The sequence below is a fragment of the Protopterus annectens genome, chromosome 6.part1, assembly GCF_019279795.1.
Source record: "Protopterus annectens isolate FY-2018-M chromosome 6.part1, PAN1.0, whole genome shotgun sequence".
Lineage (NCBI taxonomy): Eukaryota > Metazoa > Chordata > Ceratodontiformes > Protopteridae > Protopterus > Protopterus annectens.
In genome coordinates this window covers 268,008,528-268,023,042 of record NC_056738.1, presented here as the reverse complement: position 1 = coordinate 268,023,042, position 14,515 = coordinate 268,008,528, and the positions used below count along the sequence as shown (strand labels likewise).

The following is a 14,515-nucleotide window of genomic DNA, read 5'->3' as shown; positions in this document are numbered from 1 at the left end:
GAAAGTCTGTTTTGTCTCCATATTGTTTGTTTTAAACTGAGCACAAGCTGTAGTGCTAGAACTGTGTCTAACAGTACCTGTGTTTGTAGGATTCATAGTGTTCACATTGTTTACAACAGTTGAATATGTCCTTCCAGCCATATTCCATTTGGGTTTAGCACCCAAGCGACGATAATCCTCATCAAAGTTGTGTAGCGAGAAGTCAAAGGTAAAGTCCTTGTCCAACTGCCTACTGGTATTGCTGACGTCCAATGTTTCAAATAATTCACCTGTTCTCTGGACAGTGGAGGAGCCGTTACCCATTCCCTGTCCATTAGGTAATTCAAAATCAGAAATACTTCCCTCAGATGCTTTGCGTGGTGTCTGCGTGCATGTACCACGCTGAACGTTAGGGCCAGTTTGAGCTAATAACTCAGTGAGACGAGTTACTTCCCCCTTCAAGATAGTAACCTCCGAGTGAAGCTTCTGCAGCTCATCACGGTTGATGGGGGAATTATTAGATAGCAGTTCCACAGGTGAATCCATACCACCAACTATGTAAAACTCCAGTAACCAGCATACACCAACAATGAAATCCTGAAAACTGATCAAGTACGCTGATATATACAGATCCACCAGAAGCCACTTTATAAAAAAATGCCGTAATTTATTCCAATATTGCATACACAACTTAGTTAAGCGCTTTCATCCACACATCCATGGACTTCTTCAGAACAGATCAAAGAAATCATTAGGTTGCTTAAATATGTGCAAATTTGGAGCCAGAATTACCAGTACCCTTAAAAACAACACATTTAAAGACATATTAACCTAGGCTACTACAATACATTCAATACACTTGTCAATATTAAAAAAATACAAATGTAGTAAATCCATCATCTTAACTACAAGCAAAGTATAATAATGAATAAATCTCAAAATACTTTAAAAAGTACAGTTTTGTACCTACCATAAATGTAGATGTTCGAAGATCCACAATGCTGCAGTCCTTACACTTGGGTAGTCCGCTGTCCTCGGTCGGCCCGAATATCAAAGTATAAGGCTGACGTCAGTCAAGGCGCTGAAGACTGACATCAGGATGTCAGGGTACAAATGCGCATGACCGACGTCATATCCTCAGTCTTTTCTTGCCCCAGATGTCAGAAGACCCTAAAGAGAAAGGTCAAAACCAAAAGACAGCAAAAAACAACCAACCACCCTTGCACCAACCATATGTACAATATATACAATATCCACAATATTTACACCCCAACCCACACAACCACCTCTAACTACAGAGGGGAAGGAGGGAGGGTAAATTGGACTGCAGCAATGTGGATCTTCGAACATCTACATTTATGGTAGGTACAAAACTGTACTATGTTCTTCATCTCACATTGCTGCAGTCCTTACACTTGGGTAGAATCCCAAAGCAGAGGTAAGGGAGGATGGCAAAACTATAAAGCAGTAGGAGCTGCCAAAATGCCCTGTAAAATAGCAGTGGCAAAACCAGCCCTAGATTTAGAGTAAAGTGGAAGGTGATAATGCTTAGAGAAAGTATGCACTGAACTCCAAGCAGCTGCCTCCAAAATATCTTTAGTTGCCACCCCCCTTAAAAAAGCTGTAGAAGTGGCAGTAGCCCTAGTGGAATGAGGCCTAATCCCAGCTGGAATCTCCTTACCATGATGGGAATAACAGAAAGCAATACAAAACCCAATCCACTTAGAAATAGTTTGTTTTGACACAGGCTTGCCCTGAGAACCCAAAGCAAATGAAACAAATAACTGCTGAGACTGCCTGAACCCTTTAGTTCTGCTCAAATAATATCGCAACTGCCTGTGTACATCCAAAGTGTGCAAAATCTTTTCCCCTTTATTTTGGGGGTTTGCATAAAAAGTAGGCAAATGAATAGTTTGGTTTAAAGCCACACTAGAAACCACTTTAGGCATAAAGGAAGGATTAGTGCAAAGATACCCTATCCTTATGGAAAATTAAGAAAGGCTCAACCGCCATAAGGGCCTGTAATTCAGAAACCCTTCTTGCAGAGGTAATGGCCAACAAAAAAGCAGTCTTCCATGATAAATATTTCAACTCGGCAGTAGCTGCAGGCTCAAAAGGTTGTAGAGTGAGTTTCTCCAACACAAAATTGAGATCCCAAGCAGGAGTAGGAGCTCTACGTGGGGGTCTTATATTCTTTGCCCCTCTGAGAAATTGCTTAAACAAAGGATGAGAAAACAATGGTGGGTCACAGTCATAGTGAGCAGAAATTGCTGCAGCATGAACCTTAATAGAAGAGAAGGACAAACCTTTGTCCAGTAACTCAGTAAGATATTGAAGAGCCACACTTAAATTAGGCTCAGAAACATCAAATTCCTTTGCTGTACTCCAAAATAAAAATCTCTTCCATTTATCTGCGTACACTTTCCTTGTACTAGGCCTTCTGGCCTCCAAAATAACATTCAAAACTTGCTGTGGAAGCTGAGACCCTCCAGGGTTCAAAACAGAATATGCCAGGCTGTTAGGTGAAGAGAGTGAAGTTTGACATTGAGTAAATGACTGTTCTCCTGAGACAGCAGGTGTGGAATCAAAGGTAAAGGCCATGGAGGCTCCCGTACCAGACTTCTCAGTAATGGGTACCAGTGCTGTCGAGGCCAATCTGGAGCTATTAAAATCATCTTTGGCTTGTCCTGTCTGACCTTCAGGAGTACCTTTGGGAGGAGAGGCAGAGGTGGAAAGGCATACACATGAAGCTTGCTCCAATTGAATGAAAGAGCATCCACTTTCCAAGCTGTGGGATGAAACCTTTTTGTGCAAAACTTTGGCAGCTGGTAGTTTAGTGGAGAAGCGAACAGATCTATGTCTGGAGTTCCCCATAACACTGTCAATTTCTGAAATACATGAGGATCCAATTTCCACTCGTGGGGATCCATAATTTGTCTGCTCAACACATCTGCTAAGGAGTTCTGTGCTCCGGCAGAAACCTTGCCTGAAGATTTAGCTGTAAACTGAGAGCAGTCTCCCACAAAATCATTGCTTGTCTGCATAGAGGATAAGAATGTGTTCCCCCTTGCTTGTTGATGTACCACATGACAGTTGTGTTGTCTGTTAGAACCAACACCTGCCCTGGAAGAAGTAAATCCTTGAAAGCTATTAATGCAAATTGGACTGCTAACATCTCCTTCAAGTTGATATGTAGATGCTGAAGTCTGGCAGGCCATGTGTCTTGTACCCACTTTCCATTTAGATGAGCTCCCCAAGCTTTGTCTGAGGCATCTGTCGTAAGAATCTGACTCGCCTCCGGCCGGGTCACAGAGAGTCCCTTGTTTAGGTGACATTCCTGAGCCCACCACAAAAATTCCTTTTGAATGCAAGGTATTATCTGAATGACAGTGTCCATATCTTGGCAGTGCTGTGTCCATACATTTTTGAGATACCATTGCAGCTTCCTCATATGCAGTTTGGCATTGGGAAGCACCAGAATACAAGATGCCATGAACCCCAAGGCTTGAAGGACTGTCCTTGCAGTCAGCCTGGACTGATGAGACAAGTGATGGAAGTAAAGAGAAAGATTCCTTTGTTTGTCCGGGGTCAAAAAGGCCATCTGGGATGCTGTATTCAGTCTCACACCCAGAAAGCACATGTCCTGAGAGGGTACTAGACTGGACTTTATTTCGTTCACAGAATACCCCAGGCATCTTAGCACTGCTATCACATATTGTAAATGATGAAGAAGTTTGTCCTTTCCTTGGGCCAGAATCAGGCAATCGTCCAAATAAGGATAAATCTGTATTCCTCTTAGCCTGAAGAAAGCTATCACTGGAGCCAGAACCTTCGTGAACACTCTGGGCGCAGTAGATAAGCCAAAGGGCAATGCAGAGAACTGATAATGAGAAGTCCCAGCCCGCCCACGCAGATACTTCCTGCAACTTAGCCTGATAGGAACATGAAGGTAAGCCTCCTTGAGATCCAGAGTCACCATCCAGTGATCTTTGCCCAGCAGAGGTAAAAGCTGTTGTAACGTCAACATTTTGAACTTGGGAATGTCCAGATAAGTGTTGAGGATAGATAAATCCAAAATTGGTCTCCACGTGTTCCCCTTCTTTGGTACTAGGAACAGGCGAGAATAAAATCCTAGGCCCACTTCTGGCAGAGGGACCGGTTGTATGGCCCCTATTTGAAGCAACAGAGAAATTTGTTTGTGAGCCTCTAGTCTTTGCTGAGGAGGAACGTCCGGCATGCCTTTGAAAGGAGGCAAGGTATGGAAATAAAACCTGTAACCTTGGTGTATGATATCCAATACCCATTTGTCTTGGGTAATCAAACTCCAATTTTCCTTGAAGAGTGCCAACCGTCCTCCCAAAGGTGCTGCCAGGCAAGAAGGATCTGGCAGCTGAAAAGGTAGGTCATTGGGCCTGTTTACGAAAGGACTGGCCCCTGCCCTCACCCGAAGATTGTGCAGGTGAACTCCCTGTTCTAGGTCTGAAGGAGCTCTGAGCTCTGCCCCTACCACGCCTAGATCTACCCCTAGACTGTGAATCATAAGAAGGACGTCCACCCCTTAGCAGGCCAATTCCTACTAAACTTCGGAGGCTGAACTTGCAAAAAATCTTTAACAGCCTGCATAGACTTAGCCTTGTCTTCCATTTTCTTCAAGACTGACTCCACAGGAGAACCAAACAATACATCAGACTGTAAAGGAGCATCCAAAATCCTTGTCTTAACATGGTCAGATAAATTCTGATCCCTCAGCCAGGCGTGCCTGCGAAGAACTGACCCAGTGGCAGCCACCCTAGGCGAGGCCTGTACAGCATCAAAACCACATTGTAAAGAATGCTTACCCACCTGTTCAGAGACATGTACCAAATCTTGTAACTCTTTACACTCAATGCCTTCCGCCAGAGCATCTACCTTAGACTTCAATTGTGTAAGAAGATAATTTTGATATTTCAACATGTGAAACTGGCAATTCAAAGCCCTCATAGCTAAGGTGGAAGAAGTATAGACTTTCTTTCCCCATCTATCCAAAGCTCTGGCCTCTTTATCTGGAGGAACCGGATTTTTACAACAGAGGCCTTGACACCCTTAGGTCCCTGACTAACAGTTTCTGGGTCCGCCCTAGGACTCTTATAAAGGTATTTATGAGCCTCAGGCACCCTGTAATACCTATCCGGTTTAACAGGAGCAGGAGGCAAAGAATCAGGATTAAGTGAAGCCTCTGCAAAAACATCTTCCACAACATCCAGAACAGGTGGTATAGCCAAAGGCCTATGCTGGGGTAAAAGCAAAAACTCCCTAAGCCTTTTCCTGGAGTCAGAGAAGTCCTGACCTTCCCACTTAAAATGTTCCCTCATGGAATGAAGTGTCTCTGAAAAAGAAAAATCCTCTGGAGGAGAAGCAGAAGGAGTCGAATCATCTGCATCAGAATCAGAATAAGGAGAATACTCCTGCAAGTAAGTCTTCAGCTAAAGACTCTGAAACATCCGAAGCCTGCTCAAAATTCCCCAACTCTGGTTCCACCCTAGGCCTCTTATCAGGAGGGGGCAAAGAACCTCTAATCAAAGTAATTAAATCTTCTGCCATTTTAAGCATGTGCTTCTTGGGCACAGATCCTGTAGAACTAGGAGTGACACCAACAGAAGCTAAACCTGGCCTGCCTCTGGGAGAAGCCTTAGAAACAGAAGGAGAGGGCCTAACCACCCTAGGAAGGGAGGGGAGTGCAGTAACTTGAGAAGCCCCTTCAGCCTGACCTGCCTCCTGAGAGGCCACATCCTGCAATATCAAAGTCTCCCCCTGGGACTCTAAAGAAGCCTCCGGTGGAACCACCGGTTCCACTGACGCCTCTAAAGAACCGGCGTCCGGTACGGACGACTCTTCTTGCCTGGGCTTAGCTGCTTTGTCTTTGCGCTTCTTCGAAGAAGCGGGCGTCGGAACATCCGACGGCATATTGTAATTGCACCGCTTCCCGAAGACCAACCTGGCACAATCTAACCTTCGCTTAATAGTGCGCTTATTGAACCTAGCACAAAAGCGACACCCAACAACGTCGTGCTCAGGCCCCAAACAAGGAATACACAAAGTATGATAGTCCCTATGCGGTATCTGCTTCCCACAAGAAATACAGTTATTCACTTTTTTTGACATCCGGTAAACCACTGAGGCAAGAAAAAACTAAAATATTCCAACGGGTACTTAGCCAACTTTGACTCGGTCTGAAACTCCGAATTCGAAAAATTTCAGAACGCCGAACGGCACTTGCAACGCTGCTTCTGCATCGGACCATGCGGCAAAAAAGACTGAGGATATGACGTCGGTCATGCGCATTTGTACCCTGACGTCCTGATGTCAGTCTTCAGCGCCTTGACCGACGTCAGCCTTATACTTTGATATTCGGGCCGACCGAGGACAGCGGACTACCCAAGTGTAAGGACTGCAGCAATGTGAGATGAAGAACATGTCATTATTTGTAAAAATTCATAAATATGCCCCCTAATAAATATCCCCTAATATATACTTACATCTGTGCAACAATTGTCATGTTAAAAACACATACCCATGTTCATCATACATACAAAGAAAATATAATAAATTCAACTATAAATGTTCTTTAAAAATTGTGAATTTTACACTAAGTCTTAAGTTGCAATATAGGCTAAATTGTTATACAGTCATTTAACCCTGGTTCATTAGATGCATCTGTTAACTGCCATTTCACTTCCCTCTGTACTAAAATAGCCTTGTAGTTGCCTCCCCGTGGCCCGATGGTTACTTGTTCTACTATAGCAAATTTAAAAGTGTGTGACTCACCAAGTCCTTCTACATGTCTGTATAAGGCATTATTTTTGTCCTTCCACCTAATACTGTAAAGATAGTCATAAATTCTTCTTTTAAAACATTTCTCAGTTTTTCCTATGTAGAAGCAAGGACAAATCATGCACTTAGCTAAGTATATGATGTTTTTGGAGTTGCAATTTCCTTGTCTAAAAATTATCTTAGTGTTGTTGATATTATCCAGTGTAACTCCTTCCACTTCCCATATCGAGCTACACTGGTAACAACTCCCGCATCATCTCGTGCTGTTGTTCTGCTTACTAATACCGCTACTCATACTTCCTCTTTCTAACAGAGACTTCAACAACTTAAGACTTAGTGTAAAATTCACACTTTTTAAAGAACGTTTATAGTTGAATTTTATTATAATTTCTTTGTATTTATGGTGATAATGGGTGTGTGATTTTAACATGACAACTGTTGCACAGATGTAAGCATATATTAGGGGATATTTATTAGGGGACATATTTATGAATTTTTATAAATAATGACTTTTAAAGTATATTGAGATTTATTCATTATTATACTTTGCTTGTAGTTAAGATGATGGATTTACTACATTTGTATTTTTTTAGTATTGACAAGTGTATTGAATGTATTGTAGTATCCTAGGTTAATATGTCTTTAAATGTGTTTTTAAGGGCACTGGTAATTTTGGCGCCAAAATTGCACATATTTAAGGAACCTAATGGTTTCTTTGATCTGTTCTGAAGAAGTCCACAGATGTGAGGATGAAAGCACTTACCTAAGTTTTGTATGCAATACTGGAATAAATTACAGCATTTTTCATAAAGCGGCTTCTGGTGGATCTGTATATATCAGCATACTTGAACAGTTTTCAGGATTTCATTGTTGGTGTATGCTGATTACTGGAGTTTTACATAATCTTCATTCATCCTCAACCTCTGGGACAGAGTCCCCAGCTACTTCAGGTCCTGGATGGGCTTATGGAAGGATATTCCTGAGAACCATAGAGCCAAAGGATGCTCTTCCCTTTGCAACCATATCCAACTTGTAATGAGTGATAAAGGTATGTGGAGTAGCCTACATTGAGGCTACGCATATTTCATCCATGGAAGCCTTTGAGTGGAAAACAGCTGATCTGGTGTAATGCACTCTCAAAAGCGAAGGTAACTTGTGGTTGTTGTGACTGTAAATGAAGTTAATACAGTCTCTTAACCATTTAGACAATAACTTTTGAGACAGATTTTCCCAAAGTTGGACAGGAAAAAGATACAAATAACTGGTCCGATTTTCTAGATTCTTTAGTCTTGCTGAGGTAAAATCGTAGTTGTCTATGAACGTACAGCAATATTTACCCTTGCTGGAAAAATTGGGGAAGAAAACGGGCAAATCGGCAGGCTGAATAACACTGGATTCTGAGACCACCTTAGGTAGAAAGGAAGGGTAATTCCTAGTGAAACTCTATCCTTATGAAAAAACAGATAAGGGGGGTTTGAACATAATGCTTGAATTTCAGAAACTCTTCTGACAGAGGTAATAGCTATTACAAAGTGAGTTTTCTATGACAGAAATTTTAGATGGCAAGTCACTGCTGGTTTAAAGGTGGGAAGCACCAAAGACAGCAAGACCAAAGTCAGATCCTATGGAGCTATGGGATCTTTAAATGGAGGTTATAATCATAAGACCCCTTTAAGGAATAGTTTGTATAAGGGGTGCGAAATTAATGAATGGTCCTCAAAGCCATTGTGGAAGTTAGAAATGGCCGCTAATTGAACCTTAATTGTGGAGCCAGAAGCTCTTTGATCAAATAGGGTAGCTAACAGTTCTAAAACTTTCTTGACTGGTGCCAAGAAGGGATTGAGGTTATCACAGGCCCAAATTGAAAATCTCTTCCATTTGCTAAGGTAGAGTTTCCTGGTAGATGGTCTATGGGAGGTCAGTCAAATTTTTTGAACTGGGGGAGGTAAGTTATTCTGCCTGGCGAGTAATGGAATTGGAGGAACCAAGGTGTAAGCTAGTGATTCTGAAGGTTGGGGTGCACCAGTCTCTGTGGGTGAGACTGCAAGGGACGGTGAATTAGGTGAGGCCATAGGAAGGGGAAGCAGACCTGTCGAGGCTAGAAGGGTACAATGAGGATCAATTTGCTTCTCAACCTGTGAGCTTTCTTCTAAAATAGGGGAATGAGAGGGAAAGGGGTAAAGGTGTAGAGAAGACCTGAGGGCCAATCAAGAAGAAAAGCATCTCTCAGGGATTCCCCCCGATGGGAATTAGAGCAAAGTAGCTGCTGCACTTGTTGTTCATGGGTGATGCAAAGAGGTTGCAGCATGGCCCAGGGATGAAAAATTTTCTTCCTCACTCTGGGATTGAGAGACCACTCATGAGGCAGGAGAATGCATCTGTTCAGTTTGCCCAGTATTACATTGGAGCTCCCTGGGATGTGCATTGCTATTAGAAAGCGGTTGGAGGATAACAGCCATTGCAGGGGATAAGACTTGGTTCCATCCTACGTGTTGACGTACCATATCACCGACATGCTGTCTGATTGAATTTCAATTGTCCATAGAGGGAGGACAGATTGGAAGGCTTGCAACATTAAGAACACTGCCCTCAATTTCAGGACACTGATATGCAGGTTTGCCTCTAGCAGGGACCAAGTGCCTTGGACTGTTCTTCCCAAATAATGCCCCTCCCCCACCCCATCTGGGAGGCTTCCATGGTCACAATGGCCTTGGGTTGAGGGGGAACAAAGGGACAGCCGAAAATAATTTCCTCAGATTCCATCCACCAGGGTAAGTCCTTCTTACAGAAACTGGTGATAAGAATTGGATACATCACTAGATGCATTAGCATGGACCATTGGGGAGCCAAAATCACTGAAGTAGCCTCATGTGAAATCTCGCTCAAGGAACCAAGGTAATGGTCGCTGTCATGGCCCCTAAAGTTTGGAGCACTAGAAAAGCAGGAACTTTGTCTCTGGAGAGAATGGCTTGAACTTGGAATTTTATCTTCTGCAGTCTGTGAGGAGGGAGGGAAGCTACACAAGAGAATTTATTCAGATGGGATCCTATGAACTCGAGGTCCTGAGTGGGAGTAAGATGGGATTTTCCTTGCTTCACTGTAATACCCAGATGAGTGAATAGATGCAGAATGAAGCTTGAGGCTTACAGCAGTACATGTCTGTTGAGACCGGTGATGAGCCAGGCATCTAGATAAGGAAACACTCGGAATCCATGCAGTCTCAAGTGAGCTGTAACTGCCACCATGCACTTGCTGAACACCCTGGGGCTGTGGCGAGACCAAAGGGCAGCACGCCGAACTGGAAATGACTGGCTCCTAGCTGAAAGCGAAGAAACCTTTGGAGTGTTTGCCCATATTTATGTAGTAATGTGTGTCTTGAAGGTCTATAAAGCACATCCAATTGTTTTGCTCTAGAAAGGGAAGTACAGCCTGAACTGTGACCATCCGTAATTTTGTTTGCTGAACAAACTTGTTCAGAAGGCTGAGATCTAAAATTGGTCTCAAGTCCCCTGTCTTTTTTGGCACCGAAAAGAACCTCGAGTAAAATCCAGATCCTATCTGGTCTAGTGGAACTTCTTGGAAGACCCTCTTTTTCTAGCAGCTTCTGAATCTCTAAGGCTGCTTGGTCCCTCTGATTGGGTGGCATATTGGGGAGTTTTCTTTGTGATCTTGGGAAAAGATTAAAGGGGATATGGTAACCTCTGATAATAATTTTCTGTAGCCAAGTATCGGAAGTTATTTGTTGCCAGGCTGTCAAATGCAGTGAAAGTCTTCCCCCAACTGCTTCCAGAGGTAAGCAATCAAGCCTCCTCTTAGGAGTGCTGGTAGTGTTGTCCAGAGAAAGAATCTCTGGAACCCTGATTTTTGAGGGCCACTTCTGCCAGGGGGTAGGCGTCTTCCATTAGACTTCCCCTCTCTGCTGCAAGGGGAACCACTGCCACATGCATTCCGAAAAGGCCCTTAGGACTTTCTGAACCACATCTTTCTGCTTTTCTGGAAAAAACATATGCACACTGCAGATAGGGTCATTCCATCCTTCTCGCACCTGGCTAGAGTTTCTTTGACTTTGGGGCCAAACAAAGATGAGCCATCAAAGGGAGCATTGATGAAGGAAGATTTAAATGGCTTCACAAACGCTCATCCAGGTTTGATGCCCAATCACACCTGAACCCGCTGCCCTTGTAGTCTCTTTGGCTGTATGTGCAATGAGCCTCATAAATAAGTAGTTAGAAATAGACTCCAGGGTGCCTAGCTGACAGGCAACCTTATCTTGCATCTCTTCAGACACAGCTCCTGTGACAGTATCTAACAACTGCTTGATCAGATCCCTCTGGAGCCTAGTGAAATGTGCCATAAAATTCAAAGACCTTAGGGAAAAGGCTGATGAAGCGTACACCCACTTTCCAAATCTGTCCATCATCCTAGACTCTCAGTTAAGGGGATGAATAGTGGGACTCTCATTTGTGAGTTCCTTTTTGGTGGCCACCGCCACCACTACCATAGCATCTACTGCTAAGCCCTTAGACCAATGCTGGTAATCAAAAGGAGCTGACAACATTTCTTCTGGTCTCTGAGGAATTGGCTCTATGGAATCAGGAGCCTTCCATGCCTGCTGTGTGATCAATTTAATAAGATCATCAGTGGGAGGGGTCACCCAAGAAGTAGATGGGTGAGCACCAAAAGCTTGAAACTACATGGATACCTCAGAGATCAGGTCTTTGGGCTGCCAGTTGCTCCTCTGTTTGAGGATCTCTAGGATGCCTCCGAAGGAGATGCCTTCCAGGGTGGGCTGAGGGATCCCTCCCCATCAATGAAATCCGTGTCTTCAGTGACATATTCTTCCAGGGAATCGAAGTGCTTCATCTTGTACATCTTTTTTCAGAGTGACTCCTCAGTGGGGATCTCTGACGAGGACTACTGCAGATGCCAAGGCCCTCTCCATAACCTGGAAGGCAGGGGATGGGTTCCTGGAACTGAGAAAGACAACCTTGGAACAGAGGTCACACCCTGCCCCAAAAGACCCACCTCCGAAGCAGGAGCCGAGGAAGAGCCCACCGCTGCCAAAGTTCCCAGAGTTAAGGACAACCCCAAATAAAAAGCCAGAGCCGATCCAAAACCCTCAGACCTGACAGCAGAGCTACTGTTCAGGGAGTCCATTTGTTCCAAAGAAAACGAAGAAGTCAGGGCAGACCCTGGCACCAAAGGCAGGTGGGCTGTCTGTACCAGAATAGCTGGAACCAGGGGGATCAGAGCAAGAAGCTCTAAACTATCTGAGGAGTTTAGAAGAGGAAGATTGTTGGGAGTCCTGGGAGAAAAAGCCCCAACTCCAGAAGAGATGGGGGTCTGGGAGGAAAAAGAGAGACCCCTGGCCACTAGGACCTGATCCACCAACCTCACAACATCCACTTCAGTGAAACTCCTGGAAGAACAGACAGATAATTCAGAGGGGGGGATTCTGGCCTTTCCAAAAAAGGACTGGGAAGCTGCCTCACAAAGTGTCAATAGAAGGTGAATATCTTGTCCTGTTTGTAGTAACCTGTGTAGTAACCAGTGCTGAGGAGGTTGTCTGTTCCAACAGTCTCGTAACCTTGGCATTCGGTTCCATGGATATGGAGGGTTTGGAAGCCTGAGGCTTATTTTCCACAGGTGTTGAAGGAGAAGTCAGCACCAACTGACCTTTCTTCATACTCTGGTCAGATTTACATGGAGAAGTAGCAGTCTTGGGCAAGGCTTGTTTGAAAGAAGACTTAAGTAAACCTTCCAATATCAATTTAGTTTTGTGCTCAACCAAGGCCCTGTTACTAAAGGCCTGGCAGACAGAACATTCTTGGTCCAAATGAGCTGCACCCAGATAATAAGTACAGGAAGAGTGCCCATCCGAATTGGGCATCTTCCATCCACAATCCTGGCACTGTTTAAACCCTGTTGTACCTTTTGGTTTATCAGCCATGTTGACAAGGAAGGACAGGAGTCAACTGGTGCGAACACTCTCACACAAACACTCACGCGAAAGGAAAGGAAAAACTACCAATTATGGTACAAAGAAATACCAAGGATTGGTAAAGAGAAAGAAAATACAAACTATGGTATAAAGAGTGGAAAGAAGATGAGAAAAACTTTCAAAAATAAAGAAATTTCACTTAGCTGCAAGAGGAGTAGCTGACGTGCGGCAAATGACATCTGAGGTAATATGGAGAGGGGTATTCTGGGTAGAGTCTTAGCTTGAGAGTTTTTGGCTGGTGCGAACTGTATAATAGCTGAGCCGGTTCCAAGGATCGGAACAGAGTACCCAAAGGTCAAAGATGAATGAAGACTGACAACATCAGATCATATGTTTTGGAAGTGTAATGAGTTGGCAGATTTTTTAAATTCCCCACAGAACACAGTCAGAAATATTGGGTAAGCAAATGGCCGTAACTAAAGAAATTATTCTTTTGAGCTGGGACACAGGATCTGGAATTGCCTAGACATAGTAAGGCCTTATTAAGTTTAATTCTGTTGGCTGCCAAAAAAAGAAATTACTAGAAAATGAAAATCAAAGTCCAACATATATGTATTTGAAGTACTGAATATTATAAAAGTGATATAAGCAGTGGGATCTTTATAAAAGTGAAGGAGCAAATTACATAGAATACGTGGAAACTGTGGGAACAACACATGCAGAATCATGTTCTGAAGAGGAGTGAGGTTTAAGGGAAGGACGGAATTCAGGAATTTATGTAATGCTTGACTGATGACAGCTACAAAGAAAGAAAGGATATGTGATGTACAATGTATGTAAATGGAAAAATGTTAATGTGGTTTGTTTTCATATTTTGTGTATGTCTTGTCATAATTTAATAACAGGTGTTAAAAAAACAAGAGTTGCTACACCCGCAAGCTAATAAGGGCACTATGCAGAATGGCATACCAATTTCACAGGATCACAATTCTGATAGCACAACAAATAGTAATTAAGCTACTTTTGCTAGGGTAAGGCTTAACTGTGCCACTGAAGGCTTTCTAGCATCTTAAAATCAGAATAAATTTGAGAAGGTCAGTAAAAAAAAGAGTTTCCACAACCAGACTAAGAATGCAGTGACACACAGGACTATTACATATCAATGCAAAAAGAAACCACTTAAATAACTGTGTGTAGGCACTTTCTATGCTATGAAGAAAAGCCGCACTGCGGATGCAACAATTAGACTGCAAAGCAAAATCATATCAGTACAGCAGTTCTTTGGAGTATAACCAATTAAAAATGTTTATAAATACTCATTGATCTTGAGGGCACTGGTACTGCACAGACAATCAAAACATGATGACAAAATTAATTTTTTTTATTTTAAGTTTGTGTACAGTCTTATTTTAAAGATGCCTTTTTTACAAGTAGTAATATCTTAAGAAAGGCAATATACCACTCAAATTCAGTACAATGCTTACATGCAGCAAGAACTACGTACCAGATTTAAGAGTTGCAGGAAGAAATAATCACCCAGTAACCCCACCTCCTCCTCTTCAACAGACAAAAATTATGGACAGCAATGGCACAGAAACACACATTTCAATTATTCCTACTGCTGCTGAAGATTATGTGAACAGAATATCTAAATATAATAAAGAGAAAAAATACAGGAATGCTACCAGAAAGCAGTATATGAATACCTATAGATAATGCAGTCTGTTACATAGCCGGCTGACAAAGTTTCACCAGACTACTATCAGCTGCAAAACTAGCCATATT

At 43.0% G+C, this 14,515-nt stretch overlaps 1 protein-coding gene across 2 annotated transcripts in view; it reads right to left on the bottom strand.

The window, feature by feature from the left end:
- UBE2F (ubiquitin conjugating enzyme E2 F (putative)) overlaps window positions 1–14,515 on the bottom strand; it is a 2,002,640-nt gene that overhangs the window by 809,460 nt on the left and 1,178,665 nt on the right. The window lies entirely within an intron of this gene.